The following is a 27,904-nucleotide window of genomic DNA, read 5'->3' on the forward strand; positions in this document are numbered from 1 at the left end:
CTATAGCTTAACCATTTCTAGAAGTCCATCGATCCTGTTCCTAAGATTGACAGCTCTGGGTTATGAGCTGTCCCTCTGTTGGAAGGTGTTACATCAAGAGCAATATTCCCACCATATGTTTGCATCTGATCGCATCTCTCTTTTCCAGAAAACCTGCTAACTAGCAATTGAGGAGGGCTACTAACCGACTGAGATTGGAAGTGGGACTTCCAGGCTGTGGGCTACATGTTGAGAGGGGACATTGCCACAGGAACATGAGATAGAAGTAGACCTCAGTCGCTTCCCACTGTTGTCACTAGCCTAGAAGAGAGAGAGCAACCCGTTAGCACTGCTCTCTTTAACCCTGAACATAATTTCATTAAGAACATAGTAACAATATTACCAAACTATACCTATTTAGCCCATCACTCTGTTCCCATCATCATCTTCTTTTAACAACCCCATCATCCGTTGCAGCGTGGAGTCTGAGCAACTAAAATGAGCTGAGTGTTTACTGGCCGAATGCCCTGCCTTTTGCCAATGCGGTGTTTTGTTTAGCAAATATAGTCTTATTGTGCCCAGAGAGAAATACCTGCCTTTACTTAGGATTGAACTCACAGCCTCTTGATTGTGAGGTGAGAGCTCCACCTTTAAGCCACTGGATCACTCTTACCTTGTTCCCACCATGGAACTGTCTAAATGGGAAGTCCACAGAGAGAACCTAGAGAAATACAATTTTCTTGCTCATGTTCTCCTGCAATTAGTGTTAGAACCCTACTGGAGTGAATTTTTGGTATTGTTTGATTTTTCTCAATTATCTAGGTGCATTAAAAATAATGTCAAACTTTTCTAAAGCCAGCTTGGACATGTAGCATCTCCATTTCCATGTAGGGTTCTAATCTGTATTGGATTATCCTAAACTTTATTTTGCTAGCGCGTGAAATGATATGAGAGTTTGCATACCCTATTAGCTCCCTTTTCTTGATATTGGTAAGTAGAATGACTTCTTCCACTGTGCCAATCTCCAAATTAGCTGCCAGAATTTAGTTAGAATCCTTATGGATTCATCTTCTGTTTCTTGCTATATTTCTGCAGCTACTCCACAATTCCTGTAGCCTTCTAACTTGGTAATGACCAGAGTGCTGATCTAACTTCATCTTAAAATGCTAGAGGTTCTTGTAAGTAGGGAATATTTTCTAAGGTATCTTAAATGTAGATATTTCCACTGTACAGTATTTCAGTATATTCCTTCTATCTTTGTTTTACCTTCTTGGAATCAGTAACTATCTGTCCATTGGTGTCCTTTAGCATACAAATTTGAGGTTGAAATCTGAGTTCAGAGATCTTTTGGAAGTAATGTCTATAGATGTTGTAATAACAGTTTATTTAGTGACCATTCAAATTTACAATGGCACTGAAAAAAGTGAGTTATGACCATTTTTCACACTTATGACCATTGTAGCATTCCCATGGTCACGTGATCAAAATTTAGACACTTGACAACTGACTCACAATTATGACAGTTGCATTGCCCAGGGTCATGTGATCCCCTTTTGCGATCTTCTGACAAGCAAAATCAATGGGGAAACCAGATTCACTTAACAACCGGGTTAGTAATTTAACAACTGCAGCGATTCACTTATCAACTGTGGCAAGAAAAGTCGTAAAATGGGGCAAAACTCACTTAACAAATTTCTCACTTAACAACATGAATTTTGGGCTCAATTGTGGTCATAAGTTGAGAATTGCCTGTACTGCTTTTTTGCCTCTTCTAACAGCTCTTTTAATATTTTTGGTTAAATTCCTTCCTGAGAACTTTTGTCTCTCTTTGCTCCGGCTTCAATCCACTTAGTAATTTTCGCCCTCTGTTCTAACACCCAGTTTGTTTTCTTCTTTTTCTTGGTCTTTGGCAGCCTCTTCTCATAGTAATTTCCTTCATCCAATCCCACAATCCCGCTGTTTCTTTATCAATGAGTTTCAGGATTTCAAAGTGATTTGTGATGTTCTCCTTGAAAATGTTGGGTCAAGATATGGTCAGGCTCACATTGTGGAAACTGGCTGGCTTTCTTCTTTCACTGTAGCTCAAGGGTCTGCAAACTTGACTCTTTTAAGACTTGTGGACTTCAACTCCCAGAGTTTCTCAGCCAGCAAAGCTTTGAATTGAAGTCCACAAGTCTTAAAAGAGCCAAGTTTGCAGACCCCTGCTCTAGATTAACTTGGACTGTGAACATGACTAGCTCATGATCTCCACCACAGTCAGCCCCTGGCCCCTTCTTTGCTTAATATGATGTAACACTAATGTATTCGTTGAACCCTTGGACATTTTGTTCACTTTGTCCTTTGAGTGTAGGCAGCCCCCATTTGGCAGCTATTAGAACACGCCTCAGATTTAGCAGCTGCAGCACCCATCATTTTTTGGCAGCCCAGTTTCCAGTTTGCTGCCTAAAAAAGGTGAAAAATAGATGTGTTAAACCTCTGCAAAGTTTAACACACCTGTATTACATTTTAAATCCCCCAATCCTTTCTCCCAAATTGTCTTCTAGGCTTCTAGATTTACAGAAGTCTATGTCAATTGCATCTATTGCTTTGCCCTGATCAAGATTTGTAGTCCATATTCCCCAGTAACCTCCACCTGCCGCCTTTGAAGACCAGCTGACCTTGCCCCCATTTATAGATTCTTCACTTGGTGTATATTTATTAGGGACTCTGAAGGAGGAGCTGGCATGATAACTGTGAGCAGAGCCTCATGATCCAGGAACAGGCACAGCTGTGATGCACAATGCAAACTTGTGCAAAAATCCTCCTGGCCCTGATTGCTACCTGTTCCTTGAGTTTTAAGTCCAGAAGGACCTCCAGATTACATACAGGATCTGTTTGGGGCCCCATCCAGTACTAAATATGGTTTAAAAAAACAGATTTAGAAGATCCCCAACACCCAAAGCCCATTCAGTCTTGCTAGATTCAATTGAAGCCTGTTTTTCCCATCCAGACCCCTACAGCCTCCAGGCACTAGGACAGGACATCCTGCCTTTGGTTTTCATTTCCAAGTTCTACACCTTGAGGGACCTGATCCCACAACTCTGAAATCATCTCTTTTTGTAGCTGTGAAAATTTGGTGGCCTTTAAAAGAAGTTTACATACCTTTTTTTACTTAATAGAGGAATTTGAGTGTTCCACCCTTTGTATTTAGCGGACACGTCCAGATTAACCATAGTTTTAAATTATATACTATATATTCTATTTCAGGGTATTGTTTTAAATGTATCAGTGTTGATTGGTTGTTTTCATGTTAAAAATACTGAGGTCTCATGGGATTGGTTTATAATATTGTGTTGTTGGGTGGTTGTTGTTTTTTTAGTTGTTCTGTTTTATTTTGTACTATCCTACAACTTTCTAATGCTGGGAGAAAATGAGGGTCCCAATTCAAAAATCAATTGCTTTCTGTTTCACAGATCAGGTCATCCGTCTACTTAGCCTGGATTGTCTTTTCCACTGACAGCCCTTTTATATATTAGACAGGCAAAGGACCTGAGCCACAGTGGCGCAGTGGTTAGAATGCAGTACTGCAGGCTACTTCTGCTGACTGCCGGCTGCCTGCAATTTAACAGATTGAATCTCACCAGGCTCAAGGTTGACTCAGCCTTCCATCTTTCTGAGGTCGGTAAAATGAGGACCCAGATTGCTGGGGGCAATAGGCTGACTCTGTTAACAGCTTAGAGAAGGCTATAAAGCACTGTGACGCTGTATATAAGTCTAAGTCAGTGGTGGGTTTCAATTTTTTTTACTACCGGTTCTGTGGGTGTGGCATGGCTTGGTGGGTGTGCCTTGGTGGGCGTGGCAGGGGACGGTTACTGCAAAATCCCCATTTCCTCCCGATCAGCTGGGACATGGGAGGCAGAGAGTAGATGAGTGCAGGGCCAGTCAGAATTTTTACTACCGGTTTTCCGAACTACTCAAAATTTCCGCTATTGGTTCTCCAGAACTGGTCAGAACCTGCTGAAACCCATCTCTGGTCTAAATGCTATTACTATTGTTACTTGCTAACTAATCCTTATCTGGAGATGCAGCAGGTTACACCTGGGACTTTTTTGCATTAAGTTTTTGTATCTTCTTTTAATGGTTTATGTTACCAGGTCTGAGTTACCTCACACACATAAATATACTTTGGTAAAGCCTCAAGCCATAGTGTTAACTAGCTTTGGGGTTTTTTTTTTAGAGGACGGAGAGGCGCTTGAAGCAGTTGACTGAAGCAAACAGCTAATCTGGCCGTGCTCTCATTGCCAAGTTAGGTGGGTGCCACATCCACTCCATAATGCAGGGCAGCCAACGAAACAGCCAAGACTCACCACATTCCCAGGCTTTTCCACAAGGCCCACATTTTGGCACAAAGGCTCATCTTCCACTTTGATCACACTGCTAGCGCTCCAAGGTTCTAGTCCTGACCAAGACAGAGGTGGGGACAAATCAGGGAGACTCTTCTCCTTTTCTTCCTCCCTTTCTGTGTCACTCCCTAGCTCTGATGCATCCAGACTGAACCTGATGGGGAATAAAATTGGATCACAGCAGAAGAAACATTTCAAGGACACAGCAGTCTTAACTCTCTACCAGACCTAAGACACTTCTATTTAGTATCCTGGTATGATTTATGTCGATTGCTTATTTAGTATCCTATGACTGTCACTAAACATTGTATCTTACGATTTATGATGAATTTATTTTTATGACTATGATCATGATTTATCACTTACAGCTTTTTATGTACACTGAGAGCTTATGCACCGAATTCCTTGTGTGTCCAATCACACTTGGCCAATAAAGAATTCTATTCTATTCTATTCTATTCTATTCTATTCTATTCTATTCTATTCTATTCTATTCTATTCTATTGACACTTTTAAGGGGTTTTCTCATTTTTTGTACTGATGCCTTAAAATGCAGCATTCTAAGGAACTCTTTTTAGAACAAGTGGGGAAAATAGATTCTGGGTTGCTATGTTTTGAGTGCAATTTCTTTGATTTTCCCTGCTGTATTTCTTTAATTATTATAGCAATATTCTTATAATAATATCCTGAACAACTTTGAAAATTCATTAGCTACAAAAAGGAAAGAGAAGAAAACTTTTAATCCTCATGGGTACTGCCTGAGAGTTCTGGTGGATAAGTTAAGTTAAGCAAGCATGGTGTGAATTAGAAAACTAATTTTTAGTTTTTTATATTTTTGCTTACAATCTTGACATTTAATGCATTTGCGTCACTCAATATGGCTTAACATACCTATTAAAGTATTCATTCTCAATCATCCAGGTCATGGTTGTCCCAAAGGTACATTTCAAAAGGCAACTGAAGAATTGAAGAAGCTTCATGAATGAGAAGCGAAATATTTTGAAGAAGAAAACCAAGAAAGTCCAGCTGCCTTTTGAAAAGCACCTTTGGGATATTCATCCTTAGCTGACCCTTCTTGATTGCAAATAACTCTTTAAAGTTTTGAGCAAAATTATTGCATGAAGAATTAGTATATAACTGTAAACTTCTTCTTTTCGTTTGCTTAAGCTGAGTAAAGATGCCAGGTTCCCTGTCAAATTTATTTACACTGCTTTTATAGCATATATCACAAAAATAACTCAGGGGCTGTTGGAACAGGGCCGGGATAGCTCAGGCAGTAGAGAAGCCTGTTATTAGAACACAGCAGCCTACAATTACTGCAGGTTCGAACCCGGCCCAAGGTTGACTCAGCCTTCCACCCTTTATAAGGTAGGTAAAATGAGGACCCAGATTGTTGGGGGGGCAATAAGTTGACTTTGTAAAAAAATATACAAATAGAATGAGACTGTTAGATTCGGGCAATAACGAGGCAGGAGACCAGGATAGTGACAACAGCTCTTTACTATATGGTGAACCCAGCAGCCAGTGCTGGGAAAAACCTCTCTTTATATACAGTTTAGCCGGAGGCTTCAACCAATCAGCAACGTGCTATTTTCCCGCCAAAACTTTTAAAGATACATTACACTCCTTCCCTCCCAGAAAACACTTTACCAATATTTGCATAAAATTAGCATCTTATTTTTCTACGTAATCACGCAGGTAGACTGGGCGTCTCCTGACTCTTTCGGACCTGCGCAATTCACTTCCTGGGAGTGAGTCGAGCTGACCGGAGGGACTGTTTGTTCCTCTCAGCTCCTCCTCTAGGCCATCCGGCCCTGGATTATTTGTAGAGTCGTCCCCGCTGTCTTCAGGATGGGCCGGTTGGTGTCGCTGGACCTTCTGGAACTCAGATAAGTCTCGCGTTTTCCACGGGTTTGAGTCAGTTGTGGATTCATTCATTGGGTAGTCAGGGCCTGTTTCTGATTTACCGGTTATGCGTTTCCTTATCTGGTCTATGTGGCGCTTCCATACCCGGCCATCCTCTATCTCAACTAGATATGATTTTGGTCCTGTTATCTCTAGGATTTTTCCTGTTACCCAGGTCGGACCCTCGCTGTAGTTGTGTGCCCACACTAGGTCGCCTATTGCCATCCCTCTTGTTTTACCCTGCACCCCTTTGTAACCGTCTGGTGTGTAGTTTGGGTTTAAACGGTCTAGTGGGCACCTGAGCTTCTAACCCATTAATAGTTCTGCCGGGCTTCTGCCAGTTGTGACACAGGGGGTTCTGTGTTGGACGGCCAGGAAGGTATCGATTTTTGTTTGCCAGTCACCTGGCCTGATTCTGGACAATGCTTCTTTTGCGCTCCGAACGGAACGTTCTGCAAGGCCATTCGTCGCAGGGTGGAAAGGCGCCGAGAGGACATGCCGGATGCCCTCTTCTGCCAAATATCCTTCAAACTGGGTTGCCGTGAATTGCGGGCCATTATCAGAGACTAACGTGTCGGGCAGCCCGTGCGTTACGAATAGGTGCCGTAGGACTGAAATCACGGCCTCGGCTGTCATGGATCTCATGAGGATGATTTCCAGCCATTTGGAGTAGGCATCGACTACTACCAGAAAGGTTTGGCCGTGGAAGGGGCCGGCAAAATCGATATGGATCCTAGACCAAGGGCCCTGGGGTCTCTCCCACTCCCGAATCGGGGCCGTTGGGGGTAGTGGTCTGGATTCCTGGCAGGCCTGGCATTTCCCTACCCTTTCAGCAATTTCCGTGTCCATTAAGGGCCACCACACATAGCTTCTCGCTAAACCCTTCATTCTGACGATCCCTGGGTGGCCTTCGTGAAGGAGTTCCAATACCTTTTCCCTCAATTTCTCCGGGATCACCACTCGATCCCCCCATAGCAGGCACCCCCCTTGGGCTGAGAGTTCCCCACGTTTTTTTACAAATTCTTTGAAACGTTCGCCCGGCGCAGCGGGCCAACCTCGTTGTACCCAACCAATTACAGTCCTTATTGTAATGTCCTTGTACGAAGCCCGAGCCACCTCCTTGGATGTGACTGGGCCAGAGTCCAAAGAGTCAATTAGCAGAACTGGTATCCCCGGAGTGGGGTCTTCGATAGTCTCTGGTAACGGGCATCTGCTCAGGGCGTCTGCATGCCCTAATTCCTTTCCCGGCCGGTGTAGTAATTTGTAGGAATATGCCGCTAGGAAGATAGTCCATCGGGTCAGTCTGGGCGAGAGTGCCACGGGCGTTGGGCGGTCGCCTGCCAACAACCCTAGCAAGGGTCTGTGGTCCGTGATGATTTCGAATTCACGACCAAATACATATTCATGGAATTTCTTTACTCCGGAGACTATAGCCAAGGCTTCCCTATCAAGCTGGCTATAATTCCTTTCAGCTGATGACATGGTTCGGGAGTAGTATGCAATTGGGGCTTCTGCGCCATTTGGCAACCTGTGGCTGAGCACAGCCCCCACCCCATAGGGAGATGCGTCGCAGCTTAACACTAATGGCAGCGTGCCATTGTATTGGATAAGGAGGCTATCGCTAGATAGGAGATTCTTTACCCCTTCGAATGCCCTAGCTTCCGCCTTTCCCCAAGACCATGCAGCTGTCTTTGTTAGTAGTTTGTGCAGCGGTTCGGCAATTGTTGCCTTATTCCTTAAGAATACGGCGTAGAAGTTGACCAGACCTAAGAATGCCTGTAACTCCGGTTTGTTCTTTGGGGCTGGGGCCTTCCTGATAGCCCGTACCTTGCTCTCAGTGGGGTGAATCCCTTCCCTGTCTATTCGGTAGCCCAGGAATTCCACAGATTCAACCCCGATCTGGCATTTGTTCAGTTTAACTTTTAGGCCGGCAGACCGGAAAATGCCCAAAACTTTTCGCAGCCTTACCCCTAATTCCTCTAGGTTCTCAGCGGATACCAATACATCGTCGAAGTATGGTATCACCCCTGGTAGTCCTTGCAATAGCCGCTCCATGAGGTTCTGAAATAACCCTGGAGCCACACTAACCCCAAACTGTAACCGGGTGCACTTAAAAGCCCCTCTGTGAGTCACAATTGTCTGTGCTTCGGCTGTGCTGCTATCTACGGGTAGCTGTTGATAGGCTTGGGCCAAGTCTAGCTTGGCAAAAACTTGCCCTTGCCCCAATGAGTGCAGTAAGTGCTGTACCACCGGAACGGGGTAAGCACTCTTTTGCAATGCTTTGTTGAGCGTTGCCTTGTAGTCAGCGCAAATCCGGACCGACCCGTCCGGTTTGACTGGGGTGACTATAGGGGTCTCCCATTTAGCATGGTCAACTGGCACTAAAATTCCCTGGTTTACTAGTTTGTCCAGTTCCCGGTCAATCCTGGGCTTTAGGGCGAACGGGACCCTCCTAGCCTTTAAACGGATAGGGGCGACTTGTGGGTCTAAGTTAAATGAGATAGGGGTCCCCTTGTACTTGCCCAGGCAGTCTTTGAAAACGTCCCCAAACTCCTTCATGAGTGCGTCTTTGAGGTCGACTTCGTTTCTGAAGATTCCGGTCACCCCCATGCCCAATGCTCGGAACCAGTCCAGACCCAATAAGCTTGGCAGGGTCCCATCGACGATGGTGATGGGCAGAGTTTTCTTGTATTGTCCATACTCGACGTGGACGGACGTTACCCCTCGAACAGGGATGCGATTCCCTTGGTAGTCTTGTACCTTTAATTTCTGTGGTTGCAGCTTGCGCTTTGCGATGGCGGGTAAGGCTCTCACGAGGTTGTCCCAGGACATGATCGTGATCGATGAGCCGGTGTCCACCTCCAATCGGCACGGCACCCCCTCAATCTTTGCCTTTGTAAAGATTTTTTTTTCTAGGCGTGTTGATGCGTGACCCACTCTCACGACAGTCTGATTCAACTTCGCGCCTTTTTTAAACTGACCACTCGCGGGCCGCTTCGCCGTTCCCGCGCTCTGATTGGCCGGTTTGAATTTTTGGCGGGAAGGTTGGGGTGCTCGACAGGCCTGTGCTATGTGCCCCTTCCTTTCGCACCGCCGACACACTGCATCCTTAAATTTGCATTGTTGTCGTTGGTGTTGCCCTCCGCAACTTGCGCAGTCACCCCGGTCTTCTTTCTCCGGCCTCCCGGTGTGGAAGACTCCTTCCTCTTCCTCACCGTCCGACTCAGCCTGGATCTCCTCGTTGTGGACCGGGGTTGATTTCGCACCAGCCGTTGGTGCGAGCGGCTTTTGTAGGGTTTCCGCCGCTTGGGTAGACATCTCGTGAGCCCTGGCTTCGTCCAAGGCGTTTGCCAGCGTTAGGTTGCTTTTAGACAGCAGCCGCCTCCGCAAACGGATGTCCCTGACCCCGCGGATGAGTTGCTCCAGCAATGCCTCATCCAAGTCTCGGTACTCGCAATGTTTTGAGGCTTTCCTCAGGGCGGCCATGTATGCGCTGATAGACTCGCCCTCTTGCTGTCTGCGCCCCGACCAACCGTTGCACATACTTGGACGGCGTTGGTGCATAATGGGCTTTCAATAAAGTCTGCAGAGTTTGCCACGGTACCGACTGTACCGGCGTTGGCTCCGCCAGGGATTCTGCGGTGTCGAATACTTCTGGACCGCAGTGGCTCAGGAAATACGCTCGTTTCCTGTTGTCTGAAACTCCTTGAAATTCGTTCGCCTCGAGGAAACACTCGAAACGAGCCATGTATGACCCCCATTTTTCCTTAGCTGGGTCGAATGGCGCTGGCGGTGTGTAGCCGGACATCGCTGCTTTCCGCCCCTTGTTTGCTGGGTTCGCGTCTTCCTGGTGAGTTCAGCTCTTTTCCTGGCGCTCTTAGCCTCGAGATCCCATCCTCGTCGCCAGTGTTAGATTCGGGCAATAACAAGGCAGGAGACCAGGATAGTGACAACAGCTCTTTACTATATGGTGAACCCAGCAGCCAGTGCTGGGAAAAACCTCTCTTTATATACAGTTTAGCCGGAGGCTTCAACCAATCAGCAACGTGCTATTTTCCCACCAAAACTTTTAAAGATACATTATAGAGACTATTGCCTTATACATTGTAAGTCTTCGGAGAAGGGCGGGGTATAAATGTAAACAAAAAAAAAACACATCAATTGAGATTTAATGTTTTTGGCATGTTCTTCTAACAACTAATATAAGATAATTGTGTTGTTTATTTCTTTTCTTTTTTTCTTAAAGAACATCTTTTAAGAGTAGATGGAGGCGCTCAAGAGAAAGGGAGTCACAGAACACTCTTGATCACAGAAGTGATCTTCTTAATCTCTGATGATCCCTTGTGAGATTTAGTGGGGAGGTACAATTCCCAAACTTGATTAGCCTTCCCCCTCCCGCCCCACTCCCACCCCCATCTTTTATAACTGGCATAAAGTCTTTCCTAGCCACAGGAAAAATCCAGTGCCTATGACAGAAAGCTTTGCCAAGATCCCAAGAGCAGATAATTCCTCAGGCACCTTATAAGGAGGAGAGAGTTTAAAATAGACCCTCTTCTGGCTGTGCTATAAAATCAATATTGCTTGTTCAGAGTTGGCAGTAAAATAGAGAGACATCTACTCACAAGAGTGTTACAGTCCTTAAAAAGGAATGCCCAGTGTTAGTTGCACCCTCCAAATTAAACAAGTATTCTAACAATTTTTTGATGGCAATTCCAACAGTGATGGCAATTCTGATTTTTAAGATAGCCCCCCCCAGCCCCCGCACTTCTTCTTTTGAAAGGCATGCTGCAAATATCTGTTAGTGGCCCTTTAGCTGATACTAGCCAGAATTTGGGTATTTACCTTAGAAGATCAGAATGAAGTTTTGCCAAAAGCTGAATTGGTACAAATAAAATGAAACGCTTTACAAATTAACTTCGTTGGCTAGTTAAATCAAAAGGCAAGTCTTCTGAGATACGAGTTCTTGGGTTAAAAGGAGAATCTTCTGCGAATCATGTGTGTTTATTAAAGAAAGCTCTGCAAACCTACAGTGTTCATTTCATCACTAACAACTTACGGCATTTTCATAGCCTCATTCAGCTGTTATTGAAGTGATATAAAGCTTGTCTGCCCTACTGTTATTTCGGTACAAGAGTTGGATAATTTTAGGAGATGTTCTAAATCAGGGGTCTCCAACCTTGGTCCCTTTAAGACTTGTGGACTTCAACTCCCAGAGTCCCTCAGCCAGCAAAGCTGGCTGAGGAACTCTGGGAGTTGAAGTCCACAAGTCTTAAAGGGATCAAGGTTGGAGACCCCTGTTCTAAATCCCTTATGCAGATATTAAGTTGGCTTATGACCACAGAACACACTCTTTGTTGCATCAACACTTGGGGGATCCAGGAGAAAAAGTGAAGCCTGCACTCAGGGGAAAACGCTAGGAAAAAGAAAAAATATATCTTTTATTACATTTTATTCTTTTTATATTTTACGATTAAATTAATAGAAGGGGTGGAGTGACTGACACAATTATCACCCAATGAGCTATATGACTAAGGGAGTTTGAAACCCAGTTTTCCATGTTTCTTGTATTCAAAACCAATATTTGCAAGTTATTCACTCCAGACAGGCAACTAAATTCAGATCTCTGCTGAGCAATGAAGAATGAGTGATGTAAGACCATATCATTTAAGCAATATAATACATATCACACTTAACATAGTCCAGCAGCTCCCAGCAGGAACATGATCATGAAAGTACATTTGAAAAGCACCAGGTTGCAGAAACTTGACGCTCATTAAAATGAACAAGATCTTGTGGTGATTTAAGAACAAGTAAATTATGGGCAAATAAGTGCTAGATGGAAAGAAGATCAAAAAATTGGTATAATGGAAAGGGAGGAAAATTTAATGAAGCAAATTAGAAATCAGACCCAGGAGCATATAAAGAGATTGTATAATGTGTTGCTTGAAATAGATTCGGAAAAGGATTTGGTAAAGGATTGTATGATAAAATGGGCACAGAATATTCAGGAACCAATAATGTTGGAAACATGGGAGAAAATTTGGGTTAGAAATGTTAAGTTTACACAAGCACAGAATTTAAGGGAAAATTTTTATAAGATGTTTTATAGATGGCACTTAGATCCCAAAAAATTATCATGTATGTATCCTAATATCCAAGCGAAATGTTGGAGGTGTGATTGTGATGACGCTACATATTTTCATATTTGGTGGACTTGCAAGAAAATTAAGGTCTTTTGGATAAGAATTTGGTGGATTATTCAAAATGTACTGAAGAAGAAGATAAAGTTCCTGCCACAATTTTTCCTTTTGGGAATTATAACGGATTGTACAGGGATTGAGACTAAATTGATTTTGAATTTAATAACAGCAGCAAGACTGTTGATTGGACAATATTGGAAGAAAGAAGAGGTACCTACAATAGAAGAATGGATACTGAAAGTTATTAATTTGGCTGAGATGGCTAAAATCTCAGCGTTTTTAAAAGACAATACACAGGAAAGATATTTAATTGAATGGAAAAAATGGATTGATTATTTACAAAACAGATATCAGATTAAGAAATATCAGATTGCCTTTGAATAATTAGAAAGTTATTTTAGGTAATGTTTGTTTGTTTTAGGTTGTTTGTTTGTTTTTGGGAGGGAGGGGGGAAAAGGGGGAAAATGTTTTTGTTTTTTAAAACTCTTTCAATAAAAAAAAAAAAGAACAAGTAAATTATGGATTCCACAAGATCTTCTTGCGGATTTATTCCAATAGATATAAACTGGGTTTAGTGCTGAGTACTCAACCCACTACAGCACATCCAACCTAGGCTACGAAAAGGATAATACTACCATATATAAACAATATCTCAGAAACAACCAACAGATTATTACAACCACATGATGTCACCATAGCATATACAAAAAAACAGGCATCATGTACAACATCCAGTGTAAGAATGTAACAGCCACTATGTAGACTAGATAGACAGAAGGCTAACAGAGCACATCCATGAACACCAATTAACAGTCAAAAGACACAATGAAAACCCCTTAATCTCATAACGTGGACAGACCCAACCATTTGGAAAGTATTAGCATGCTAGATCAAGCCAAATCCAAAAATGCTAGGGAATTTCTGGAAGCTTGGCACTCGGGCAAATCAGCCATCAATAGAGATACACCACATTTAAACACCGTTCAAAAGGGATAGTATAAAAGCTAAGGAGGAAACAGACAGAAAACAGCCTCTCCAGCAGCCAACACTCAAATATGCAGGGTGATTTTTGTCTCATTTGTTGTTGTTAGTTGTGAAGTCAAGTCCGACCCATTGCAATCCCATGTACAATGTTCCCCCAGGCTTTCCTATCCTCTACCATCCTTTGGAGCAGTGGTGAAATCCAATTTTTTTTACTACCGGTTCTGTGGGCATGGCATGGTGGGCGTGGCAGGGGAAGGATACTGCAAAATCTCCATTCCCACCCCACTCTGCGGCCAGCCAGAGGTGGTATTTGCCGGTTCTCCGAATTACTCAAAATTTCTGCTACTAGTTCTCCAAACTTCTCAAAATTTCTGCTACCAGAACTTGCTGGATTTCATTCCTGCTCTGGAGTCCATTTAAGCTTATGCCTACTGCTTCAGTGATTCCATCCAGCCACTTCATTCTCTGTCGTCCCATTCTTCTTTTGCCCTCAATCTTTCCCAGCATTAGGCTATTCTCCATGAGTCCTTCCTTCTCATTAGGTGGCCAAAGTATTTGAGTTTCATCTTCAGGAACTGGCTTTCTAAAGAGCAGTCGGGGTTGATCTTCTCGAGGACTGACTGGTTTGATCGCCTTGGAATCCAAGGAACTTGCAGGAGTCTTCTCAAGAACCATAGTTCAAAAGTCTCAATTTGTTTGATTAACACCAGACAAAAAAAATCAAGCAGAAAACAATATCCTGATCAAAGAACTACAAACGAGAAAATGACACCCACACAAAGACACCCACAACAGCATATAAACAGGGAGCAAACTCCACTCTTACTAGCACTGATGATGTTACCTAGTTGGGTAATGAAAAGTCTTTAGACAGTCAAGCTCAGAGAGCATCAAGGATTCCACAGAATAAGATAATTTCAGAAAATAACTTGCTTTATCACTATGCCCTCAAAAGGATATTTGGAATATGAAAGCCCTTATTCCAGTCTGAAAAGAGGTTGGAAATACAGCTGGCAGGGAATTCATACAATACATACATACATACGTACATATTTATTGAAAGTATCTTCCTATAATCCATAGATCCTAAATTGGCTATTTGAAACTCTATTTTACCTGAAAAGTAATAGCAACTTAAGAGCAGCTCAGAAGAAAAATAAGCTTCCCTTAAACAAATAAACTCCAGAAAATCTTGCTCATTAGAGCAGAGCTGAGGCATCAGTATGAAAATTTTATGAACATGCATAAAGCATATTCCTCATAACTAGGTAATTGCCTAAATTGCAGTAGGCAATTTAGTTGCTTGGTGTAGCTGTAAACTCTGTGAGTCTGTGAGTTCTAGTCCCGCTTTAGACATGAAAGCCAGCTGGGTGACTTTGGGACGCTCATTCTCTCTCAGTACAATTCACTCCCACAGGGTGGTGGTTGTGGGAAAAATAGGGGGAAGAAGGAGTAATAGGTAGATTGCAACCTTGAACAGTTTATAAAAATGAAGGATGGATATAAATGAATACATTTGTGGCTGTTACCTTTTAAAAGTAGTTCGTTCACATTCTTTTGCTTAAATTAGGTATATCATCTCATTATTGCATATGGAAAAAAACAAAGAGAAATCCAAAGAAAGATGCAATTTAAATGGTGGAATGTTTAGTTTTACTCAGGCAACTCCAATATCAATCCTTTCAACTTTCCCATTCCTAGGATAGACTCACCTACGCTGGGCATCTGTTGGAGACTGAAGACTTTCCCAGCTGTGCCGCCGTGAGGTAGACATAGACCTGGTCAAAACTGGAAAGCCTTCCTCACCATGCAGTATCTGTTCCTGCTCACCTTTGACAAAGCTCCCCTGGTTCCCAGAACTACATGGACAAGCACAGACCTCCTCCAAGTAGTGATGTCCCATCTCAAAACTGGCGGGTGTATCCAAACTCTGAGTATTGGCAACTATCTCCTCACAACCTGTGGAATGTTTTGCTGATGAGCAAAAACCAGGAGTTTCCTGTGACGTCCAATCAAGCCGCGAGCGCATGTTGCTATTCGTCTCTGCAGGCCCAGCAAATTCCAGATCCTTATAATACTCTGATCCCTGGAGAGCAGAATCTATAGAGAGTAGATCTTCTGTGCTGCTGTCAACAATACATGGAAGTGTGTCCTGTTCTGGAGAAGAAGCATCTTCCTGCCAATGGGAGGGAGGGAACAAACAAATAATTAAATATGTCAAGTTAGGTCAGGCATAGATGGACACATAGAAAGACACGCAGAGAATTTAGTAGTTAAGGTATTGGGCTAGAAACCAGGAGAATGTGAGTTCTAGTTCTCCCTTAGGCATAAAAGTTGGTGGGTGACTTTGGGCCAATCACCAGGAGTTTAGTAGTTAAGGTATTTTTTTTTTAAATTTGAATTTATATCCCGCCCTTCTCCGAAGACTCAGGGCGGCTTACATTGTGTTAAGTGTTGGGCTAGAAACCAGGAGAATGTGAGTTCTAGTTCTCCCTTAGGCATAAAAGTTGGCAGGTGACTTTGGGCCAATCACCAGGAGGCTGTGAGTTCTAGTCCCACCTTAGCTATGACAGCTGAGGGGATGACTTTGGGCGAGTCAATCTCTCTCAGCTCAGCCCACTTCCCTGACTGTGGTTGTGGAGAAAATAGGGGGCAGAAACATTACCTTGAGTTGTACAAAGATTTAATAATAAGCTACAGCTGTATAAAAGAAGAGGTAGTTCTTTCTTCTGATGGTATTTTTTTCTATTGTGTAATACCTAGCACAATGTAGGTTGCGCTTCAGTCTTTCTGGATCGTATTCAGACTTGAAATCCTAGGCTTAGAAAGCTTGGAACTCGGTCGCCTTCGACAAGACCTAAGTTTAACTCATAGAATCATCTATTGTAATGTCCTTCCTGTTAAAGACTACTTCAGCTTTAATTGCAGTAATACAAGAGCAACCAATAGATTTAAATTTAATGTCAACCGCTTTAATCTAGATTGCAGAAAATATGACTTCTGTAACAAAATCATCAGTGCTTGGAATACTTTACCTGACTCTGTGGTCTCTTCCCATAATCCCAAAAGCTTTAACCAAAAACTTTCTAATATTGACCTCACCCCATTCCTAAGAGGACCATAAGGGGCGTGCATAAGAGCACAAATGTGCCTACCGTTCCTGTCCTATTGTTTTTCTTTTTCTTCTTCTTATATATATAATGCTTATTCCTCCTAATATTTACTCATATATATGTTTATCTACTATATAATCTTTTTTGTATGATACTTTTATATATTGTTGTGACAAAAATAATAAATAAATATTTATTTATTTTATTTAAAAACAAAATATTTGACTATAGCTTAATGTTATCATAGGTTGAATTTAGTCATCATGCTAACCCATGAAGTGATTTGTAGATATTTGGCTTAGTAAAACCAGACTCTATGGTTTTGATTCATAGGCTGTGGTTAATATTCAGCATGGGTGAATCCACCTATTTGTGCTTTAATCGATAAATCGTTGTTAGCAAACCATGGCTTAGACCAATATATTGCATGGAAACAGAAAGCCAAAGGTAAGATTTATAACAAAACAAAACAAAACTTCTACTAGTGTGGCTTTTTCTTCTTTGAACTTGGAGGATTTCACGTAATATTCTTGCCTCACTTGTGAAAATGTCTCCAAATGGAGGTTCTCCAGACCTATTTAGGGAAGTTTTTGAACAGATTGAAAACTGAGTCATTAAGATAAAAGTCATCTACGATACAAAAGGATACAAGGTTGATTGTGTCGACTTCTTTAAAGAAAGCACACATACACAGCCTCTGGGAAGTTTTTGGTCTATGTCTTTTAAATCTCAGCCCTGTTATCTGGGATTAATGCTTGAATCTTCTGCATATTAAAAAAAAAGGTTTCTGTGTTAACTAGAGATTTCTTTTTAAACTGACTTTTGTTGTGACTTATCTAAAGTCCATTTGTTGTCTGGGCATTATCATCTGAGATTCTCCAGGTCAGCATATCTAGAACAGGTCTTTTCACATCCTCTCATCTAACTCAATAGAATACCCTATCCCACCAGACTTGAAATCCTAGGCTTAGAAAACTTGGAACTCCGTCGCCTTCGACAAGAATCTAACCTTAACTCACAGAATCATCTATTGTAATGTCCTTCTGGTTAAAGGTACTTCAGCTTTAATTGCAATAATACTAGAGCAACTAATAGATTTAAACTTAATGTCAACCGCTTTAATCTAGATTGCAGAAAATATGACTTCTGTAACAGAATCATCAGTGCTTGGAACACTTTACCTGGCTCTGTGGTCTCTTCTCATAATCCTAAAAGCTTTATCCAAAAACTTTCTACTATTGACCTCACCCCATTCCTAAGAGGACCATAAGGGGCGTGCATAAGCGCACAAACGTGCCTACCGCTCCTGTCCTATTGTTTTTCTTTTCTTCTTTCTATATATATGCTTATACCTCCTTATATTTACCCATATATGTTTATATACTATATAATCTTTTGTATGATTCCTACATATATTGTTGTGACAAAATAAATAAATAAATAAATAAATAAACTCCCTTTCTTACTAGAGATGCTGGCAACAGAATAACAGGGTTGGAAAGGACCTTGGAGATCTTCTAGTCCAACCCTCTGCTCAGGCAGGAAACCCTATATCATTTCAGACAAATGGTTGTCCGATCTCTTCTGAAAAATCTTCAGTGTCGGAGCACCCATAATTTCTGGAGGCAAGTCATTCCACTAATTGCTCTGTCAGGAAATTCCTCCTTAGTTCTAGATTAGTTTCCACCCATTGCCTCTTGTCCTGCGTTCAGGTGCTTTGGAGAATTAGGTTGAGCCCCTCTTCTTTATGGCAGCCCCTTAGATATTGGAACATTGCTATGTCATGTCAACCCAAGTCCTTCTTTTCAATAAACTAGACATACCCAATTCTTGAAACTGTTCTTCATATGTTTCAATCTCCAGTCCCCTACTCATCTTTGCTGCTCTTCTCTACATTCTTTCTAGAGTCTCAACATCTTTTTTATATTGTGGTGACCAAAACTGGATGCAACATTCCAAGTATGGTCTCACCAAGGCATTATAAAGTGGTACTAAGACTTCACGTGATCTTGATTCTATCCCTTGCTTCTAGCCTGTAGTTTAAGGAAATAATGACCTTCCGCACATCAGCTATGTAGTCTGCCACTGAATTCTGGAGCTTTTCTTAGAATGATACTCCCAGTGTCTGGAGACAGTTTCAAATCAAGAAGTTCACAAACAAAATTTCCACTGCTGAAAATGCTACCCTGCAGCTTCAGATACATATATGGTAGGAACAGGTGCTCCATCAAACTCTTTCACTGCATGGGAAATAACTCGCCAATCAAGAAGGAGGAGGGAAAAATACATCTTTACAGCTCATGGAAGAAACCTAGTTCTGACTGAAGTGAGAATTTAAATGCTTTTTGGAAGTACCATCTTGGAGTTGTTCCTCTAATCTCCTTGTTGCATAGTTGCATATAAAAATGGTTCCACAAATACATATAAGTGGAAGGATCCTTAGCTTGCCTTCCTAAGTACCTAGTTTATACTCTGGTCAGAGAATAGCGCAGACCTAGGTTACTTTCTTCCTCCAAACACACAGTTAGATTGTCCTCTCAGTTAGTAGACCACAGTTAATGTACTCACCCTCTCTTCTGCCATGCTGCCAAAGAAGACCTCATCCTCAGCAATCAAGGATGGAGACAAAGTGTTTGGGCTGTTACACCCTGAGGTGGGGACAGTGCAACTGCTGGGGAAATCTTGTGCGCTTCGCTTGCAGTCTGACCCTGAGTGAAAGGAGCAGAAGGACCTGGTTACAAGGCAGAAAGGCTGTGGGCTAAAGGAAGAAGCAGCCACTTATCTCTCCACCAGCTGAAGGATACAGAAATAGCTGCAACGGTGTAGGAAAAACACAGCATTTGCCTTCACTCTTCCTATAGTATCCTTCTGATTCCACATTTCATTGTTGAAATGAAATGTAGAATCTGCTATTATTAGTATTAGCTCTTAGTTAATGATCTAATATTGAGATAATGTTGATTTTATTGGTATGAGGTTTTTTGTTTAGCATACTGTACTAAAAACTACATACTGTTTCTGAAGTGCCAATTCCTTATCTAGACATGTAGTAGAAATGTAGTTGCTACTGTATGTTTTCTTTTGGAATTAACTTCCTTCCCATAGCAATTCTTATTCGATGTTTGTCTCATTGTTTTGCCACCGTCTACCATTGGGAACATTGCACAGCTAGTCTGATACTTGTTGATGGACTCCTACTAAAAACCAGGGCACACACTTCCAAACACATTTTTAAAATCAAGCGTTCCTTCTGGTGAAAATCTAGAATGTATGCTAAAAGATTTATATTATTCTTTACTTTATAAAGACGCTATAGAGCATTACACACCAGAACAACTAGACACAGGAACAGTTTTTTTCCTGAACGTCATCACTCTGCTAAACAAATAATTCCCTCAACACTGTCAAACTATGTACTAAGTCTGCATTACTATTAATCTTCTCATTGTTCCCATCACCCATCTCCTTCCACTTATAGAATAGAATAGAATAGAATAGAATAGAATAGAATAGAATAGAATAGAATAGAATTTTTATTGGCCAAGTGTGATTGGACACACAAGGAATTTGTCTTGGTGCATATGCTCTCAGTGTACATAAAAGATACCTTCATCAAGGTACAACACTTACAACACTTAATGATAGGGTACAAATATGACTGTATGACTGTAACTTTGTTGCTTGTATCCTTATGATTTATATTGATATTGTTTCCTGATTGCTTACTTGTATCCTATGACTATCATTAAGTGTTGTACCTTATGATTCTTGATGAATGTATCTTTTCTTTTATGTACACTGAGAGCATATGCACCAAGACAAATTCCTTGTGTGTCCAGTCACACTTGGCCAATAAAAAATCCTATTCTATTCTAATCTATTCTATTTAGAAGTTCAACTCTATGCACAGTCTGCTTTTTTAAATCAGCCTGCTGAGCAACTCGCGAGAGTCACTTTGAATCTTTAGGTCTTGGAAAGCTTCACTGCTCTGCCAGTCTGTTAACTTCAAACAAGCTGTTGTCTAAAATGGAGCGCACAGTTTTTTTTGCTTTGTTCCTTTGCACAGGGAACCTTGCTCTTGACTCTGGACAAATGAGTGACGCCCGCCCACACACACATTCTAGAAGTCAGGCGGGAACAGCTTAAATTAGATTCAGATCAGGGCTGCTGCTCCAGCTTTCCTCCCTTCCTTGCAAAAGACAAAACCAGCTAACAGTTTCTTGTCATCGCTGGTCATGTTTGAAGTGACACTCCAACCTGGGAACAGATCCAGTGGCTTTGTTGCCCAGAGTGTCGCGGGCCCACCCAGAGTTCTCAACGGTTATCCTCAAATCTGATCTCCTTTCCTCAAACAATCCAGCCTCAATACACAATAAATCAGTCCCCATAAACTCTGGAACATGTTGTGCACAGAAGAGGTGGCTCTGTGAGGGGAGAGCACTGAGGGCCGTAGGGAGACCATTTTAGGCAATATGCAGGCCTCTAGCAATGGGGATGCCAAGCTCTTTCCCCCAGCATGATCCCCTTTGGCTGTCTGGCCCTACTTCAGAGTGGTTGAGTGATTTCAAGGTGGTACCATGGAGAGAGACAAACTCTGCCAAAACACTGAAGGGGGGAGGGAGGCCAGACATCTTCCTGATTTATTTATGGTGATGAGAAGATAGGAGAGCACACTCAAAGGCAAGAGGGTAGAATGGAGCATTTCACCGTGCTTTGAAAATAATGGTATCTGCGTGCTACACAGACCCATTATGTACATGCAGGAAACAAGGCAGTTGTCCAATAGGATTTCTTTTAAAAAGGAGTGAAGAAGATTTTAAAAAACAAAACAAAACACCTTAGTCAGTTTCTTTCCCAAGGCAACTGACATGTTGATGGCTGTTTAATCCCTGACGAATTAGATTATCTCATACATGTCCCAAAGGTGCTTTTTTCAAGAGGCAACTGAAAGTCTTCTGGTTTTTCTTTGAAGATGTTTTGCTTCTCATCCAAGAAGCTTCTTCAGCTCTGACTGGATGGTGGGGTCAGAGCTGAAGAAGCTTCTTGGATGAGAAGCAAAACATCTTCAAAAGAAAAACAAGAGAGTCCAGTTGCCTCTTGGAAAAAAGCACCCTTGGGACAACCATGACCTGGATGACGGAGAATCTCCATAGACATTTACCTCATACATGTTTAGTCTATCCTGGGATCTTCATGTGCCAATCTTAGACATTTGTTTAGAGACCTGCACGAGCTTGCAGGCTCATTAACGCAAGTAGGACAGTATATATGTTTTGGGTTTTCTCTAAATACCAGCAGTCCTTGACTTGACTTGCTTGCCGGGATGGCGGTTGAGACCCCCAGACTTATGGTCTTGGGGGATTTCAACCTGCCATCGACCGGTGTGGCATCTACGACAGCTCGGGAGTTCATGGCCTCCATGACGGCCATGGACCTGACTCAAGTAGTTAGCGGCCCTACTCACATTGGGGGAGGCACACTGGATTTGATTTTCATCTCTGGGCAGTGGCTGAATGATCTGGATTTAGGAGATTTAGTTATCGAGCCTTTGTCATGGTCAGATCATTCTCTCCTTCGTCTGGACTTTTGGACCACTACTCTCCACTGCAGGGAGACGGGACCAACGCGTTGGTTCCGTCCCAGGCACCTAATGGACCCGGAGAGGTTCCTGATGGAGCTTGGGCCACTTCCTGAGGATCTGGCCCATGGCACGGCTGAGGAGCTAGTCGTAGCCTGGGAACAGGCTGCGGCCGGGGCTTTGGACCGTGTCGTGCCTTTGCGGCCTCTGACCCGGCGTAGACCTCAATCGGCTCCTTGGTTTTCCGAGGAGCTGAGGGAGATGAAGTGCTGGAGAAGACGCCTAGAGAGTGCCTGGAGATCCAGCCATACGGAAGCTGATCGAACACTAGTTAGGTCATATATTCAGACCTACCTAGTGGCATTGAGGGAGGCTAAGTGTTCTTACGTTTCCTCCCTCATTGCATCGGCAAATAACCGCCCGGCCACCCTGTTTCGGGTGATCCACTCTCTTCTTCAACAGGAGGAGCGGGATGACCCCCTACAAGGGCGAGCCGAGGATTTTAGTATGTATCTGCACGATAAAATCGCTCAGCTTCGGGATGATCTGGATCAAAATTGGGTAGATCCAAGTGAGACGTCGGAGACTTGTCTTGTTGAGATTATTTGGGATGGGTTTGACCCTGTGGCTCCCGAGGACATGGACAGGTTGCTGGGAGGGTTGAATGCCACCACTTGCTTATTGGACCCGTGTCCCCTCCTGGCTGGTGCCAGCCACGCAGGAGGTGACACGAGGCTGGCTCCGGGGGATTATTAATGCTTCTTTGTTGGAAGGGGTTTTTCCTTCCGCCTTGAAAGAGACGGTGGTGAGACCCCTCCTCAAGAAGCCTTCCCTGGATCCGGCTGTTTTAGGAAATTATCGTCCAGTCTCCAACCTTCGTTTTGTGGTGAAGGTTGTAGAGAGTGTGGTGGCACGTCAGTTACCCCAGTACCTGGATGAAACTGTCTATCTAGACCCGTTCCAGTCTGGTTTTCGACCTGGGTATAGCACAGAGACAGCTTTGGTCGCGTTGGTTGATGATCTCTGGAGGGCTCGGGACAGGGGTTATTCCTCTGCCCTGGTCCTGTTAGACCTCTCAGCGGCTTTTGATACCATCGACCATGGTATCCTGCTGCACTGGTTGGGGAGTTTGGGAGTGGGAGGCACAGTTTATCGGTGGTTCTCCTCCTATCTCTCTGACCAATCGCAGACAGTGTTGGCAGGAGGGCAGAGATCAACCGCAAGGCGCCTCACATGTGGGGTGCCGCAGGGGTCGATTCTCTTGCCTCTCCTGTTCAACATCTATATGAAGCCGCTGGGTGAGATCATCAGTGGTTTTGGGGTGAGTTACCAACTGTACACTGATGATACGCAGCTGTACTTTTCCACCCCAGGCCACCCCAATTTATTTATTTATTTATTTATTTAATCATATTTATATACCGCCCTATCTCCCGAAGGACTCAGGGCGGTTCACAGGCGCTTAAAAACACATAAATACAGAATAAAAACAATTAAAAAACTTATTTTAAAGCCCGTTAATTAAAATATACAAATAAAACCCAATTAAAACCCATAAATTTAAAATCTAGTTCAGTCCTGCACAATTAAATAAGTATGTTTTAAGCCCGCGGCGGAAGGTCCGAAGGTCCGGAAGCTGACGGAGTCCGGGGGGTAGTTCGTTCCAAAGGGTGGGAGCCCCCATAGAGAAGGCCCTTCCCCTGGGCGTCGCCAGACGACATTGCCTCGCTGACGGCACCCTGAGGAGACCCTCTCTGTGAGAGCGCACGGGTCGGTGAGAGGTATTCGGTAGCAGTAGGCGATCCCGTAAATAACCCGGCCCAATGCCATGGAGCGCTTTAAAGGTGGTCACCAAGACCTTGAAGCGCACCCGGAAGGCCACAGGTAGCCAGTGCAGTCTGCGCAGGATGGGTGTTATATGGGAGCCACGAGGGGCTCCATCTATCACCCGCGCAGCCGCATTCTGGACTAACTGCAGCCTCCGGATGCCCTTCAATGAAGCTGTCGAAGTGCTGTCCCGGTGTTTGGAAGCCGTACAGGTCTGGATGGGGAGAAACAGGCTCAGGCTCAACCCCTCCAAGATGGAGTGGCTGTGGATGCCGGCACCCCGGTACAGTCAGCTGCAACCGTGGCTGACTGTCGGGGGCGAGTCATTGGCCCCGATGGAGAGGGTGCGCAACTTAGGTGTTCTCCTGGATGGACAGTTGTCTTTTGAAGACCATTTGACGACCGTCTCCAGGAGGGCTTTTCATCAGGTTCGCCTGATCCACCAGTTGCGCCCCTTTCTTGACCGGGATGCCCTATGCACAGTCACTCATGCTCTTGTTACCTCTCGCTTGTACTACTGCAATGCTCTCTACATGGAGCTCACCTTGAAGAGCACCCAAAGACTCCAGTTAGTCCAGAATGCAGCTGTGCGGGTGATAGAGGGGGCCGTTCATGGCTCCCATGTAACACCACTCCTGCGCAAACTGCACTGGCTGCCTGTGGTCTATCGGGTGTACTTCAAGGTATTGTTGTGTCTCGTCCAATCTCACCACAGCCAGGGCCTTCTTATCTGCTTCCGAACACGGAGGAATGTCCTAGTATGCCTCCCAGCCCCAGCCCTGGCTCCATGCCCAGACAGGCAAGTATCTCCAGCCCCCAGCTCTGGCTCCACGCCCAGGCAAACGGAGCAACTAGACCCCTCCCCCTCCTCCACAGCATGTGAGCCTGAGGGAGGTCAATTGCCAACAGCTGCAGACTGGAGTAACCCTCGCGTCAGAAGACTTGATAGACGGAGGCAACAGAAGGAAGGGAGGGGCAGGCCTGGATAAGTGCTGAGTCATGGAGCCACACCCCATGGCCTATATAAAGGACCTGCTTTCTGGCATTCTCTGAGTCAGGCAAAGTCTAAACATATCTTGCTGAAGTCACTTTCTGGTCTCCTGCCTGTCCTGAGGACTTTGCTAGGACTTTGGCACAGCTGCAGAGGCACGCCTGATTCGGATTTCCCTGACCCGGCCGTCAGCGGAGGAGTGGGACACAACAGGTATTGGTTACCACCTTTAAAGCGCTCCATGACTTAGGACCAGGCTATTTACGGGACCGCCTTCTGCCTCCGTTTGCCTCCCACCGACCCGTGCGCTCTCACAGAGAGGGACTCCTCAGGGTGCCGTCGGCCAAGCAATGCCGGCTGGCGACCCCCAGGGGAAGGGCCTTCTCTGTGGGGGCTTCTACCCTCTGGAACGAACTTCCCCCGGGACTTCGTCCACTTCCTGACCTTCAGACCTTTCACCGCAAGCTGAAGACATGCCTATTTCTTCGAGCAGGACTGGCATAGAATTTTAGAATTTTAATATTTTATTATTGGGGTTGTAAATTTTAACTGGGTTTTATTGTTTTATATGTATTTTAAATTGGGTCATATTTGATAGGTTTTTTAATTACTGTTTTATTATATTTATTATTGTGGTTTTATTTGGCTGTAAACCGCCCTAAGTCCTTCGGGAGAAGGGCGGTATAAAAATTTAAATAAATAAATAAATAAATAAATACTTACAACCATAACAAAACCTGCCTATTGTGATCATAAGTAATGATGGTTGTAAAGCAGGTCACCTACATGACCAACCCAATTTTATGATCTTTTTTGTAGCACTTATTTAATGAACAGCGCAATCATTAAGCAGACCTCATTGTTCACTATGGGTTGTTTTTTGCTGAAAACTGGAAGTTAACACCAAATTTCAGCAAAAAGTCCTAAATTGCAGATATGTGAGCTCAGGACACTTCAGATAGCTGTAAATGGGAGCCAGTTGCCAAGCACCTGAAATGTCACATGATTGAGGGCTTGGGGGGGGGGCATAGGAACTTCAGAAATGGATCATAAATACCATTTTTGGGGGATAAGCAAGCTAAGCAACCAGTCGTAAGGCGACTGGTTGCTACCTGTCCATGCTACATTAATGCAACATGTTTCACCTGCTTGTTAAACTGACCAATTTTCTGTCTAACGAATTCACTGAACCTAATCAAGTGGCTGCATTTATTCAATACATTAAGTTGCCCAGAAGCCTTAAGTCTGCCATAGTAAACTAGGATCAAACTGTCCGTATTCAAAGCCTCCCTCAGTCATCAATCTCACAGGAAAAAATTAGGAGAGTCTTTTTTCCAACTGAACAAGGTTACAAGGGGGCGGAGGGGAATTAGAAGAAAATTCACAATATCTTGAAAGTCCCATACCATGCTACAACACATCTTCTACTAATCATAGATATCTTAGCTTTCACTCCAACATCAAATGACCCAGCCAACTAACTCTAGTTGACAGCCATTTTGATCAATATCAAAGCCATCTTTACAATAACAACATTTTAAAAGTTTTATTAACTGTGATTGGGGTGGAAACCCAATTTATCCCCATATCTGGGGAGGTGTGGAAATAAGAAGAACATGAGAGATGTGACTGACCTATTATGAGGACATCGTAGCCTTCCATCTCTGTCTGGAGAATGAAAGAGACACTTAATCTCTAATTTTCACCTGGGTTTGAATGACACCAATCAGAATTGGCCAGTCAGCTAAACCCCCAAAAGGTAACCTTCCTCCACAGAGAACGTCTACCATGGGAACTCAGGCAGGAATATTATTCCTTGACACCCACAGTATATCATGACAAATAATGTAAGACTTGGCGCGTCTCGTGCTCATTAATCTATGTACAGTTTGTCACAGGGAAAAAAAACAGTCCTAAAGATTTGCAAAAAGCCGACTGTCCCCAAAGAATACTGTTTGCTCTATGAGACATTAAACATATTCTGCAATTGCCTATCATACATCCTGGTAGGAACCATAAAAGGTTATGGCTCTTGTACTAAACGAAAGGACAGCCTGGGGAAGAAGTTCCAGTGTGTGTGTTTAGGGGGGGGAGCAATTATAAAGCAGCACCACAGCTGTGGGGAAAAGTATATCCTATATTTGAAACCCACATATGTGGCCAATCCGAGATTCAAATGTCAGAGATACACAGGCATGCCTGATCTAGAGAAAAATAAAGTAAAAACAAGTAGATGGAATCATGGGTATATACCTGGAGGAGAATATCTCCCTCCCAGAAACCCCCCAACAGCTGCTGTTATTTTTTGGAAAATTTAACCGGCACTCTAAAAATTTGGTTCTATAAGTAATACACTTTTGTTCTGTTTATAAGCCAGGCTCTGTTGGAAGGCCACAATCTCCCTCTATGGACAAATCAACTCCGAAGAGCAGAGCTTTCCCTCTATAGATATAGACACACACACATATAAAGGCAAAAGTCCAAAGAGCCATGGCTAAACCAAATATACCCAAGGTGTAAATCACTTGGGAAGAAGAGCGCAGCCAAATATTTACACTGGGCCCACTTTCCCCTCATGGCAACCGCTTCTCAGCCATAGACAAGTCAGCCCTTTTCTGCCTCACTGTCCCTTAGGTGACAGCCGTCCCCCAAACATGGGTCCTTGCCACATTACCTCGCTTGAAGGACCATCTCTTCATCCACCTCCTGGAGAAGGATGGCCAAGAATGATTGAGGAGAGAGTCGGCCATGGAGAAGCCCGTCTCCGTCTGATTTGCACGGGAAAAGTGGAGGACAGACAAAGGCAACTCCTCTGGAGCTCCAACCCAGAGGGAGTGGAGGAGGCAGCAAGCAAGGGCTTTGTCAAAGTCATCAGCTGAGAGAAGGCAGCGGGAGCCAAGGAGAGAATTAGCCAGACCTGCTCCAGCACAAGACCAATTGACAGC

At 43.6% G+C, this 27,904-nt stretch overlaps 1 pseudogene; it reads right to left on the bottom strand.

The window, feature by feature from the left end:
- Positions 1-24: 24 nt before the first annotated feature.
- Positions 25-27,831, bottom strand: LOC131188176 (uncharacterized; annotated as a pseudogene).
- Between the last annotated feature and the right edge of the window lie 73 nt (positions 27,832-27,904).

This window comes from Ahaetulla prasina, chromosome 1 (assembly GCF_028640845.1).
Source record: "Ahaetulla prasina isolate Xishuangbanna chromosome 1, ASM2864084v1, whole genome shotgun sequence".
NCBI lineage: Eukaryota > Metazoa > Chordata > Lepidosauria > Squamata > Colubridae > Ahaetulla > Ahaetulla prasina.